At 43.6% G+C, this 13198-nt stretch overlaps 7 non-coding genes across 7 annotated transcripts; all 7 read right to left on the bottom strand.

Annotated features, from left to right (window-relative positions):
* Positions 1 to 1902: 1902 nt before the first annotated feature.
* On the bottom strand, positions 1903 to 1985 carry TRNAL-CAG (transfer RNA leucine (anticodon CAG)). The gene has a single exon. It is a non-coding gene; the product is annotated as a tRNA-Leu (tRNA).
* A 2014-nt stretch (positions 1986 to 3999) lies between these two features.
* TRNAL-CAG (transfer RNA leucine (anticodon CAG)) lies at positions 4000 to 4082 on the bottom strand. Its single transcript has one exon. It is a non-coding gene; the product is annotated as a tRNA-Leu (tRNA).
* A 3821-nt stretch (positions 4083 to 7903) lies between these two features.
* Positions 7904 to 7987, bottom strand: TRNAL-AAG (transfer RNA leucine (anticodon AAG)). Its single transcript has one exon. It is a non-coding gene; the product is annotated as a tRNA-Leu (tRNA).
* Positions 7988 to 8178: 191 nt separating this feature from the next.
* On the bottom strand, positions 8179 to 8261 carry TRNAL-CAG (transfer RNA leucine (anticodon CAG)). Its single transcript has one exon. It is a non-coding gene; the product is annotated as a tRNA-Leu (tRNA).
* A 632-nt stretch (positions 8262 to 8893) lies between these two features.
* TRNAL-UAG (transfer RNA leucine (anticodon UAG)) lies at positions 8894 to 8976 on the bottom strand. Its single transcript has one exon. It is a non-coding gene; the product is annotated as a tRNA-Leu (tRNA).
* A 1299-nt stretch (positions 8977 to 10275) lies between these two features.
* TRNAL-CAG (transfer RNA leucine (anticodon CAG)) lies at positions 10276 to 10358 on the bottom strand. The gene has a single exon. It is a non-coding gene; the product is annotated as a tRNA-Leu (tRNA).
* A 1739-nt stretch (positions 10359 to 12097) lies between these two features.
* Positions 12098 to 12180, bottom strand: TRNAL-AAG (transfer RNA leucine (anticodon AAG)). Its single transcript has one exon. It is a non-coding gene; the product is annotated as a tRNA-Leu (tRNA).
* Positions 12181 to 13198: the final 1018 nt, after the last annotated feature.

Here is a 13198-nt window from a genome sequence, read left to right as displayed (position 1 = left end):
TCCATAGAGAGCAGTACCTATGAAGAACTCTTTAGACCTTTAAGGCGTACAAAGAGAAAGTGCTATTAACCAGCCACTTGAACGGCCCAAAGCTGCTTTGAAATTGAGTCAACAGCCACCTCTTGGCTAGCTAAAGCAAATTCAACAAGGAATTTCAATGTCACAACATAGGGTGGAATACGCAAATCTAAGCAGCCCCTGATCACAGCCCTGAGGAAATTGCCGTAAGTGAGCTGGAGTCCAACTGTCTACCAGATGCTAGGCATTCTTCCATATTTGCATGGCCTGTCTGGCCAGGGCATACAAGAGCATGACTCTTCCAGATGAGCTCTTACATGGGTCCTATGCTCATATAGTAGGGACTGCACTTTGTCAGCAAGACTTTATACAACCGAAATATATGAGAAACTCCAGCTCTCTTGACTAGATGAGGACGGAATCACATCCCAGGTGAAGACCAACAGATGCAACTTCCATCAGATGTTAACCTGAAAAAGGAGATTATATCTCCAAAAGTCATGTCAGAAGTGGGATTCGAACCCACGCCTCCAGAGGAGACTGCAGCCTAAACACAGATCCTTAGACCACTCGGCCATCCTGACAGTGCAGAGTCTTAAGAAATGTATAAAAGTCACTCAGAAATTTCTGCCTCCATGCAAGCCTGAAATAATTTAAACCTTCAAACACAAGGTGCAACTTTATGCACAGGACAATAAACACAGAAGATCACATGTGAAAGCATTTCATTTCACAGGTGTACAATTTTTATGCTTTTAGAATACCTCATACCTCTCACCAGCTATTTAGGGTCCTGTATCCTACTCACAAAATTACCTTGCCTGCAACCTCTCTCTCTACACAAACAACTACTGCACAGGAAGTAGGAAGGCAGAAGGTGGGGCATATTATGCAAATGTATGCTGTCATTGTGCCTTGCAGATTCATGCAGGATTTCTAGATCCTTGCTGGATACAAGAGAGCAGACCTTGTTTCAGATCAACTGTCCCTAGCAGGGAACGTCTGAGCACATGCAGTCTTTTGCTCTCTAGCCCCTGGCCTGGGACTCACCCTCACTGGCTGAGGCGTGAATTTCTGCATACCAACGTTGCATAGATGGTACGTTTGTGGTCGGTTTGGGATGGGTGGGAGGTCAAAAGCAGGGAAAAGTATGTCGCCGTCACTTCTAGTCTCCTCTTCTAGGCCTACCTGCCGTTCACTCACTCTGTCTTTGTTTCATTCTCTCCTTCCTCAACACCCCTTCTCACTCACTCGCTCTATCACTTGTGCTCTTTCCCCTTGCTCTGCATTTCATAGTGGAAACATCCCTTGAATGGAGCATTAGAAAATGAGGTTACATAAAATTAACAATCTACTTATTGGAAACCAAAAATATCACAAGACTGAATGTAACCCATTTCATTAATAAAAGGGACTTTTTAATCACCCCCCCAAAAAACACATAAAGCACCACGAGTGCTAGAAGAATATTATACGAGCTTGAAGACAGAATTGGGCAAATTCATTTGCAGTTGAAACTGAAGTTTGTTACTTATTTAGATATTATATGCACTGCCAATTTTTAGCTGAGATTCTAAAAGAACTCAGAGACAAAATGGACTTAAAGTTTTGTCAGAAGTGGGATTCGAACCCACGTCTCCAGGAGAGACTGTGGCCTTAACACAGCACCTTAGACCACTCGGCCATCCTGACCACATGTTGCTTGATCATCTACAGAGAGGGAAAGATATTGTGAACCAAAAAAAGCACACATCTTAGGTCATGAGTGGCTAGAGCAAGAAAAAAACTCACTGCACTTTTCCAAGTAGACAACCATATAAGCCCATGTGAGGGAAATGATCTGATTTTTTCTCTCTCAAGAAAAAAGTAGAGGAAACACACAATTGTCAGAAGTGGGATTTGAACCCACGCCTCGAGAAGAGACTGCGTCCTGAACGCAGCGCCTTAGACCACTCGGCCATCCTGACTTGCATTTGTGGAACCTTCCACAGGCCAGACAGCCATGCAAGTGGGGTACCGAAAAGGCATGCCCTCAATTTATTTATCCTATTATAAGTACTTCCAACAGATCTTTGAACAATCCATAGAGAGCAGTACCTATGAAGAACTCTTTAGACCTTTAAGGCGTACAAAGAGAAAGTGCTATTAACCAGCCACTTGAACGGCCCAAAGCTGCTTTGAAATTGAGTCAACAGCCACCTCTTGGCTAGCTAAAGCAAATTCAACAAGGAATTTCAATGTCACAACATAGGGTGGAATACGCAAATCTAAGCAGCCCCTGATCACAGCCCTGAGGAAATTGCCGTAAGTGAGCTGGAGTCCAACTGTCTACCAGATGCTAGGCATTCTTCCATATTTGCATGGCCTGTCTGGCCAGGGCATACAAGAGCATGACTCTTCCAGATGAGCTCTTACATGGGTCCTATGCTCATATAGTAGGGACTGCACTTTGTCAGCAAGACTTTATACAACCGAAATATATGAGAAACTCCAGCTCTCTTGACTAGATGAGGACGGAATCACATCCCAGGTGAAGACCAACAGATGCAACTTCCATCAGATGTTAACCTGAAAAAGGAGATTATATCTCCAAAAGTCATGTCAGAAGTGGGATTCGAACCCACGCCTCCAGAGGAGACTGCGGCCTAAACACAGATCCTTAGACCACTCGGCCATCCTGACAGTGCAGAGTCTTAAGAAATGTATAAAAGTCACTCAGAAATTTCTGCCTCCATGCAAGCCTGAAATAATTTAAACCTTCAAACACAAGGTGCAACTTTATGCACAGGACAATAAACACAGAAGATCACATGTGAAAGCATTTCATTTCACAGGGGTACAATTTTTATGCTTTTAGAATACCTCATACCTCTCACCAGCTATTTAGGGTCCTGTATCCTACTCACAAAATTACCTTGCCTGCGACCTCTCTCTCTACACAAACAACTACTGCACAGGAAGTAGGAAGGCAGAAGGTGGGGCATATTATGCAAATGTATGCTGTCATTGTGCCTTGCAGATTCATGCAGGATTTCTAGATCCTTGCTGGATACAAGAGAGCAGACCTTGTTTCAGATCAACTGTCCCTAGCAGGGAACGTCTGAGCACATGCAGTCTTTTGCTCTCTAGCCCCTGGCCTGGGACTCACCCTCACTGGCTGAGGCGTGAATTTCTGCATACCAACGTTGCATAGATGGTACGTTTGTGGTCGGTTTGGGATGGGTGGGAGGTCAAAAGCAGGGAAAAGTATGTCACCGTCACTTCTAGTCTCCTCTTCTAGGCCTACCTGCCGTTCACTCACTCTGTCTTTGTTTCATTCTCTCCTTCCTCAACACCCCTTCTCACTCACTCGCTCTATCACTTGTGCTCTTTCCCCTTGCTCTGCATTTCATAGTGGAAACATCCCTTGAATGGAGCATTAGAAAATGAGGTTACATAAAATTAACAATCTACTTATTGGAAACCAAAAATATCACAAGACTGAATGTAACCCATTTCATTAATAAAAGGGACTTTTTAAGCACCCCCCAAAAAACACATAAAACACCACGAGTGCTAGAAGAATATTATACGAGCTTGAAGACAGAATTGGGCAGATTCATTTGCAGTTGAAACTGAAGTTTGTTACTTATTCAGATATTATATGCACTGCCAATTTTTAGCTGAGATTCTAAAAGAACTCAGAGACAAAATGGACTTAAAGTTTTGTCAGAAGTGGGATTCGAACCCACGCCTCCAGGAGAGACTGCAGCCTTAACGCAGCGCCTTAGACCACTCGGCCATCCTGAACACATGTTGCTTTATCATCAACAGAGAGGAAAAGATATTGTGAACCAAAAAAAGCACACATCTTAGGCCATGAGTGGCTAGAGCAAGAAAAAAACTCACTGCACTTTTCCAAGTAGACAACCATATAAGCCCATGTGAGGGAAATGATCTGATTTTTTCTGTCTCAAGAAAAAAGTAGAGTAAACACACAATTGTCAGAAGTGGGATTTGAACCCACGCCTCAAGAAGAGACTACAACCTGAATGCAGCGCCTTAGACCACTCGGCCATCCTGACTTGCATGTGTGGAACCTTCCACAGGCCAGACAGCCATGCAAGTGGGGTACCGAAAAGGCATGCCCTCAATTTATTTATCCTATTATAAGTACTTCCAACAGATCTTTGAACAATCCATAGAGAGCAGTACCTATGAAGAACTCTTTAGACCTTTAAGGCGTACAAAGAGAAAGTGCTATTCACCAGCCACTTGAACGGCCCAAAGCTGCTTTGAAATTGAGTCAACAGCCACCTCTTGGCTAGCTAAAGCAAATTCACCAAGGAATTTCAATGTCACAACATAGGGTGGAATACGCAAATCTAAGCAGCCCCTGATCACAGCCCTGAGGAAATTGCCGTAAGTGTGCTGGAGTCCAACTGTCTACCAGATGCTAGGCATTCTTCCATATTTGCATGGCCTGTCTGGCCAGGGCATACAAGAGCATGACTCTTCCAGATGAGCTCTTACATGGGTCCTATGCTCACATAGTAAGGACTGCACTTTGTCAGCAAGACTTTATACAACCGAAATATATGAGAAACCCCAGCTCTCTTGACTAGATGAGGACGGAATCACATCCCAGGTGAAGACCAACAGATGCAACTTCCATCAGATGTTAACCTGAAAAAGGAGATTATATCTCCAAAAGTCATGTCAGAAGTGGGATTTGAACCCACGCCTCCAGAGGAGACTGCAGCCTAAACACAGCACCTTAGACCACTCGGCCATCCTGACAGTGCAGAGTCTTAAGAAATGTATAAAAGTCACTCAGAAATTTCTGCCTCCATGCAAGCCTGAAATAATTTAAACCTTCAAACACAAGGTGCAACTTTATGCACAGGACAATAAACACAGAAGATCACATGTGAAAGCATTTCATTTCACAGGTGTACAATTTTTATGCTTTTAGAATACCTCATACCTCTCACCAGCTATTTAGGGTCCTGTATCCTACTCACAAAATTACCTTGCCTGCGACCTCTCTCTCTACATAAACAACTACTGCACAGGAAGTAGGAAGGCAGAAGGTGGGGCATATTATGCAAATGTATGCTGTTAATGTGCCTTGCAGATTCATGCAGGATTTCTAGATCCTTGCTGGATACAAGAGAGCAGACCTTGTTTCAGATCAACTGTCCCTAGCAGGGAACGTCTGAGCACATGCAGTCTTTTGCTCTCTAGCCCCTGGCCTAGGACTCACCCTCACTGGCTGAGGCGTGAATTTCTGCATACCAACGTTGCATAGATGGTACGTTTGTGGTCGGTTTGGGATGGGTGGAAGGTCAAAAGCAGGGAAAAGTATGTCGCCTTCACTTCTAGTCTCCTCTTCTAGGCCTACCTGCCGTTCACTCACTCTGTCTTTGTTTCATTCTCTCCTTCCTCAACACCCCTTCTAACTCACTTGCTCTTTCCCGTTGCTCTGCATTTCATAGTGGAAACATCTCTTGAATGGAGCATTAGAAAATGAGGTTACATAAAATTAACAATCTACTTATTGGAAACCAAAAATATCACAAGACTGAATGTAACCCATCTCATTAATAAAAGGGACTTTTTAAGCACTCCCCAAAAAACACATACAACACCACGAGGGCTAGAAGAATATTATACGAGCTTGAAGACAGAATTGGGCAAATTAATTTGCAGTTGAAACTGAAGTTTGTTATTTATTCAGATATTATAAGCACTGCCAATTTTTAGCTGAGATTCTAAAAGAACTCAAAGACAAAATGGACTTAAAGGTTTGTCAGAAGTGGGATTCGAACCCACGCCTCCAGGAGAGACTGCGGTCTTAACGCAGCGCCTTAGACCACTCGGGCATCCTGAGCACATGTTGCTTGATCATCAACAGAGAGGGAAAGATATTGTGAACCAAAAAAGCACACATCTTAGGCCATGAGTGGCTAGAGCAAGAAAAAAACTCACTGCACTTTTCCAAGTAGACAACCATATAAGCCCATGTGAGGGAAATTATCTGATTTTTTCTCTCTCAAGAAAAAAGTAGAGTAAACACACAATTGTCAGAAGTGAGTTTTGAACCCACACCTCCAGAAGAGACTATAACCTAAACGCAGCGCCTTAGACAACTCGGCCATCCTGTCTTGCCTTTGTGGAACCTTCCACAGGCCAGACAGCCATGCAAGTGGGGTACCGAAAAGGCATGCCCTCAATTTATTTATCCTATTATAAGTACTTCCAACAGATCTTTGAACAATCCATAGAGAGAAGTACCTATGAAGAACTCTTTAGACCTTTAAGGCGTACAAAGAGAAAGTGCTATTCACCAGCCACTTGAACGGCCCAAAGCTGCTTTGAAATTGAGTCAACAGCCACCTCTTGCCTAGCTAAAGCAAATTCAACAAGGAATTTCAATGTCACAACATAGGGTGGAATACGCAAATCTAAGCAGCCCCTGATCACAGCCCTGAGGAAATTGCCGTAAGTGTGCTGGAGTCCAACTGTCTACCAGATGCTAGGCATTCTTCCATATTTGCATGGCCTGTCTGGCCAGGGCATACAAGAGCATGACTCTTCCAGATGAGCTCTTACATGGGTCCTATGCTCACATAGTAAGGACTGCACTTTGTCAGCAAGACTTTATACAATCGAAATATATGAGAAACCCCAGCTCTCTTGACTAGATGAGGACGGAATCACATCCCAGGTGAAGACCAACAGATGCAACTTCCATCAGATGTTAACCTGAAAAAGGAGATTATATCTCCAAAAGTCATGTCAGAAGTGGGATTTGAACCCACGCCTCCAGAAGAAACTGCAGCCTAAACACAGCGCCTTAGACCACTCGGCCATCCTGACAGTGCAGAGTCTTAAGAAATGTATAAAAGTCACTCAGAAATTTCTGCCTCCATGCAAGCCTGAAATAATTTAAACCTTCAAACAAAAGGTGCAACTTTATGCACAGGACAATAAACACAGAAGATCACATGTGAAAGCATTTCATTTCACAGGTGTACAATTTTTATGCTTTTAGAATACCTCATACCTCTCACCAGCTATTTAGGGTCCTGTATCCTACTCACAAAATTACCTTGCCTGCGACCTCTCTCTCTACACAAACAACTACTGCACAGGAAGTAGGAAGGCAGAAGGTGGGGCATATTATGCAAATGTATGCTGTCAATGTGCCTTGCAGATTCATGCAGGATTTCTAGATCCTTGCTGGATACAAGAGAGCAGACCTTGTTTCAGATCAACTGTCCCTAGCAGGGAACGTCTGAGCACATGCAGCCTTTTGCTCTCTAGCCCCTGGCCTGGGACTCACCCTCACTGGCTGAGGCGTGAATTTCTGCATACCAACGTTGCATAGATGGTACGTTTGTGGTCGGTTTGGGATGGGTGGGAGGTCAAAAGCAGGGAAAAGTATGTCGCCGTCACTTCTAGTCTCCTCTTCTAGGCCTACCTGCCGTTCACTCACTCTGTCTTTGTTTCATTCTCTCCTTCCTCAACACCCCTTCTCACTCACTCGCTCTATCACTTGTGCTCTTTCCCCTTGCTCTGCATTTCATAGTGGAAACATCCCTTGAATGGAGCATTAGAAAATGAGGTTACATAAAATTAACAATCTACTTATTGGAAACCAAAAATATCACAAGACTGAATGTAACCCATTTCATTAATAAAAGGGACTTTTTAAGCACCCCCCAAAAAACACATAAAACACCACGAGTGCTAGAAGAATATTATACGAGCTTGAAGACAGAATTGGGCAGATTCATTTGCAGTTGAAACTGAAGTTTGTTACTTATTCAGATATTATATGCACTGCCAATTTTTAGCTGAGATTCTAAAAGAACTCAGAGACAAAATGGACTTAAAGTTTTGTCAGAAGTGGGATTCGAACCCACGCCTCCAGGAGAGACTGCGGCCTTAACGCAGCGCCTTAGACCACTCGGCCATCCTGAACACATGTTGCTTTATCATCAACAGAGAGGAAAAGATATTGTGAACCAAAAAAAGCACACATCTTAGGCCATGAGTGGCTAGAGCAAGAAAAAAACTCACTGCACTTTTCCAAGTAGACAACCATATAAGCCCATGTGAGGGAAATGATCTGATTTTTTCTGTCTCAAGAAAAAAGTAGAGTAAACACACAATTGTCAGAAGTGGGATTTGAACCCACGCCTCAAGAAGAGACTACAACCTGAATGCAGCGCCTTAGACCACTCGGCCATCCTGACTTGCATGTGTGGAACCTTCCACAGGCCAGACAGCCATGCAAGTGGGGTACCGAAAAGGCATGCCCTCAATTTATTTATCCTATTATAAGTACTTCCAACAGATCTTTGAACAATCCATAGAGAGCAGTACCTATGAAGAACTCTTTAGACCTTTAAGGCGTACAGAGAGAAAGTGCTATTCACCAGCCACTTGAACGGCCCAAAGCAGCTTTGAAATTGAGTCAACAGCCACCTCTTGGCTAGCTAAAGCAAATTCAACAAGGAATTTCAATGTCACAACATAGGGTGGAATACGCAAATCTAAGCAGCCCCTGATCACAGCCCTGAGGAAATTGCCATAAGTGTGCTGGAGTCCAACTGTCTACCAGATGCTAGGCATTCTTCCATATTTGCATGGCCTGTCTGGCCAGGGCATACAAGAGCATGACTCTTCCAGATGAGCTCTGACATGGGTCCTATGCTCATATAGTAAGGACTGCACTTTGTCAGCAAGACTTTATACAACCGAAATATATGAGAAACCCCAGCTCTCTTGACTAGATGAGGACGGAATCACATCCCAGGTGAAGACCAACAGATGCAACTTCCATCAGATGTTAACCTGAAAAAGGAGATTATATCTCCAAAAGTCATGTCAGAAGTGAGATTTGAACCCACGCCTCCAGAGGAGACTGCGGCCTAAACACAGCGCCTTAGACCACTCGGCCATCCTGACAGTGCAGAGTCTTAAGAAATGTATAAAAGTCACTCAGAAATTTCTGCCTCCATGCAAGCCTGAAATAATTTAAACCTTCAAACACAAGGTGCAACTTTATGCACAGGACAATAAACACAGAAGATCACATGTGAAAGCATTTCATTTCACAGGTGTACAATTTTTATGCTTTTAGAATACCTCATACCTCTCACCAGCTATTTAGGGTCCTGTATCCTACTCACAAAATTACCTTGCCTGCGACCTCTCTCTCTACACAAACAACTACTGCACAGGAAGTAGGAAGGCAGAAGGTGGGGCATATTATGCAAATGTATGCTGTCATTGTGCCTTGCAGATTCATGCAGGATTTCTAGATCCTTGCTGGATACAAGAGAGCAGACCTTGTTTCAGATCAACTGTCCCTAGCAGGGAACGTCTGAGCACATGCAGTCTTTTGCTCTCTAGCCCCTGGCCTGGGACTCACCCTCACTGGCTGAGGCGTGAATTTCTGCATACCAACGTTGCATAGATGGTACGTTTGTGGTCGGTTTGGGATGGGTGGGAGGTCAAAAGCAGGGAAAAGTATGTCGCCTTCACTTCTAGTCTCCTCTTCTAGGCCTACCTGCCGTTCACTCACTCTGTCTTTGTTTCATTCTCTCCTTCCTCAACACCCCTTCTCACTCACTCGCTCTATCACTTGTGCTCTTTCCCCTTGCTCTGCATTTCATAGTGGAAACATCTCTTGAATGGAGCATTAGAAAATGAGGTTACATAAAATTAACAATCTACTTATTGGAAACCAAAAATATCACAAGACTGAATGTAACCCATTTCATTATTAAAAGGGACTTTTTAAGCACTCCCCAAAAAACACATACAACACCACGAGTGCTAGAAGAATATTATACGAGCTTGAAGACAGAATTGGGCAAATTAATTTGCAGTTGAAACTGAAGTTTGTTACTTATTCAGATATTATATGCACTGCCAATTTTTAGCTGAGATTCTAAAAGAACTCAGAGACAAAATGGACTTAAAGTTTTGTCAGAAGTGGGATTCGAACCCACGCCTCCAGGATAGACTGTGGCCTTAACGCAGCGCTTTAGACCACTCAGCCATCCTGACCACATGTTGCTTGATCATCTACAGAGAGGGAAAGATATTGTGAACCAAAAAAAGCACACATCTTAGGCCATGAGTGGCTAGAGCAAGAAAAAAACTCACTGCACTTTTCCAAGTAGACAACCATATAAGCCCATGTGAGGGAAATGATCTGATTTTTTCTGTCTCAAGAAAAAAGTAGAGTAAACACACAATTGTCAGAAGTGGGATTCAAACCCACGCCTCCAGAAGAGACTGCGACCTGAACACAGCGCCTTAGACCACTCGGCCATCCTGACTTGCATTTGTGGCACCTTCCACAGGCCAGACAGCCATGCAAGTGGGGTACCGAAAAGGCATTCCCTCAATTTATTTATCCTATTATAAGTACTTCCAACAGATCTTTGAACAATCCATACAGAGCAGTACCTATGAAGAACTCTTTAGACCTTTAAGGCGTACAGAGAGAAAGTGCTATTCACCAGCCACTTGAATGGCCCAAAGCTGCTTTGAAATTGAGTCAACAGCCACCTCTTGGCTAGCTAAAGCAAATTCAACAAGGAATTTCAATGTCACAACATAGGGTGGAATACGCAAATCTAAGCAGCCCCTGATCACAGCCCTGAGGAAATTGCCATAAGTGTGCTGGAGTCCAACTGTCTACCAGATGCTAGGCATTCTTTCATATTTGCATGGCCTGTCTGGCCAGGGCATACAAGAGCATGACTCTTCCAGATGAGCTCTTACATGGGTCCTATGCTCATATAGTAAGGACTGCACTTTGTCAGCAAGACTTTATACAACCGAAATATATGAGAAACCCCAGCTCTCTTGACTAGATGAGGACGGAATCACATCCCAGGTGAAGACCAACAGATGCAACTTCCATCAGATGTTAACCTGAAAAAGGAGATTATATCTCCAAAAGTCATGTCAGAAGTGGGATTCAAACCCACGCCTCCAGAGGAGACTGCGGCCTAAACACAGCGCTTTAGACCACTCGGCCATCCTGACAGTGCAGAGTCTTAAGAAATGTATAAAAGTCACTCAGAAATTTCTGCCTCCATGCAAGCCTGAAATAATTTAAACCTTCAAACACAAGGTGCAACTTTATGCACAGGACAATAAACACAGAAGATCACACGTGAAAGCATTTCATTTCACAGGTGTACAATTTCTATGCTTTTAGAATACCTCATACCTCTCACCAGCTATTTAGGGTCCTATATCCTACTCACAAAATTACCTTGCCTGCGACCTCTCTCTCTACACAAACAACTACTGCACAGGAAGTAGGAAGGCAGAAGGTGGGGCAGATTATCCAAATGTATGCTGTCATTGTGCCTTGCAGATTCATGCAGGATTTCTAGATCCTTGCTGGATACAAGAGAGCAGACCTTGTTTCAGATCAACTGTCCCTAGCAGGGAACGTCTGAGCACATGCAGTCTTTTGCTCTCTAGCCCCTGGTCTGGGACTCACCCTCACTGGCTGAGGCGTGAAGTTCTGCATACCAACGTTGCATAGATGGTACGTTTGTGGTCGGTTTGGGATGGGTGGGAGGTCAAAAGCAGGGAAAAGTATGTCGCCTTCACTTCTAGTTTCCTCTTCTAGGCCTACCTGCCGTTCACTCACTCTGTCTTTGTTTCATTCTCTCCTTCCTCAACACCTCTTCTCACTCACTCGCTCTATCACTTGTGCTCTTTCCCCTTGCTCTGCATTTCATAGTGGAAACATCTCTTGAATGGAGCATTAGAAAATGAGGATACATAAAATAAACAATCTACTTATTGGAAACCAAAAATATCACAAGACTGAAGGTAACCCATTTCATTAATAAAAGGGACTTTTTAAGCATCCCCCAAAAAACACATAAAACACCACGAGTGCTAGAAGAATATTATACGAGCTTGAAGACAGAATTGGGCAAATTAATTTGCAGTTGAAACTGAAGTTTGTTACTTATTCAGATATTATATGCACTGCCAATTTTTAGCTGAGATTCTAAAAGAACTCAGAGACAAAATGGACTTAAAGTTTTGTCAGAAGTGGGATTCGAACCCACGCCTCCAGGAGAGACTGCAGCCTTAACACAGCGCCTTAGACCACTCGGCCATCCTGACCACATGTTGCTTGATCATCTACAGAGAGGGAAAGATATTGTGAACCAAAAAAAGCACACATCTTAGGTCATGAGTGGCTAGAGCAAGAAAAAAACTCACTGCACTTTTCCAAGTAGACAACCATATAAGCCCATGTGAGGGAAATGATCTGATTTTTTCTCTCTCAAGAAAAAAGTAGAGTTAACACACAAATGTCAGAAGTGGGATTTGAACCCACGTCTCCAGCAGAGACTGCGACCTGAATGCAGCGCCTTAGACCACTCGGCCATCCTGACTTGCGTTTGTGGAACCTTCCACAGGCCAGACAGCCATGCAAGTGGGGTACCGAAAAGGCATGCCCTCAATTTATTTATCCTATTATATGTACTTCCAACAGATCTTTGAACAATCCATAGAGAGCAGTACCTATGAAGAACTCTTTAGACCTTTAAGGCGTACAAAGAGAAAGTGCTATTCACCAGCCACTTGAACGGCCCAAAGCTGCTTTGAAATTGAGTCAACAGCCACCTCTTGGCTAGCTAACGCAAATTCAACAAGGAATTTCAATGTCACAACATAGGGTGGAATACGCAAATCTAAGCAGCCCCTGATCACAGCCCTGAGGAAATTGCCGTAAGTGTGCTGAAGTCCGACTGTCTACCAGATGATAGGCATTCTTCCATATTTGCATGGCCTGTCTGGCCAGGGCATACAAGAGCATGACTCTTCCAGATGAGCTCTTACATGGGTCCTATGCTCATATAGTAAGGACTGCACTTTGTCAGCAAGACTTTATACAACCAAAATATATGAGAAACCCCTGCTCTCTTGACTAGATGAGGACGGAATCACGTCCCAGGTGAAGACCAACAGATGCAACTTCCATCAGATGTTAACCTGATAAAGGAGATTATATCTCCAAAAGTCACGTCAGATGTGGGATTCGAACCCACGACTCCAGAGGAGACTGCGGCCTAAACAAAGCACATTAGACCACTCGGCCATCCTGACAGTGCAGAGTCTTAAGAAATGTATAAAA

This window comes from Lissotriton vulgaris, chromosome 8 (assembly GCF_964263255.1).
Source record: "Lissotriton vulgaris chromosome 8, aLisVul1.2, whole genome shotgun sequence".
Classification (NCBI taxonomy): domain Eukaryota; kingdom Metazoa; phylum Chordata; class Amphibia; order Caudata; family Salamandridae; genus Lissotriton; species Lissotriton vulgaris.
The sequence above is the reverse complement of the archived record's forward strand: the minus strand, read 5'-3'. Positions and strand labels throughout refer to the sequence as shown.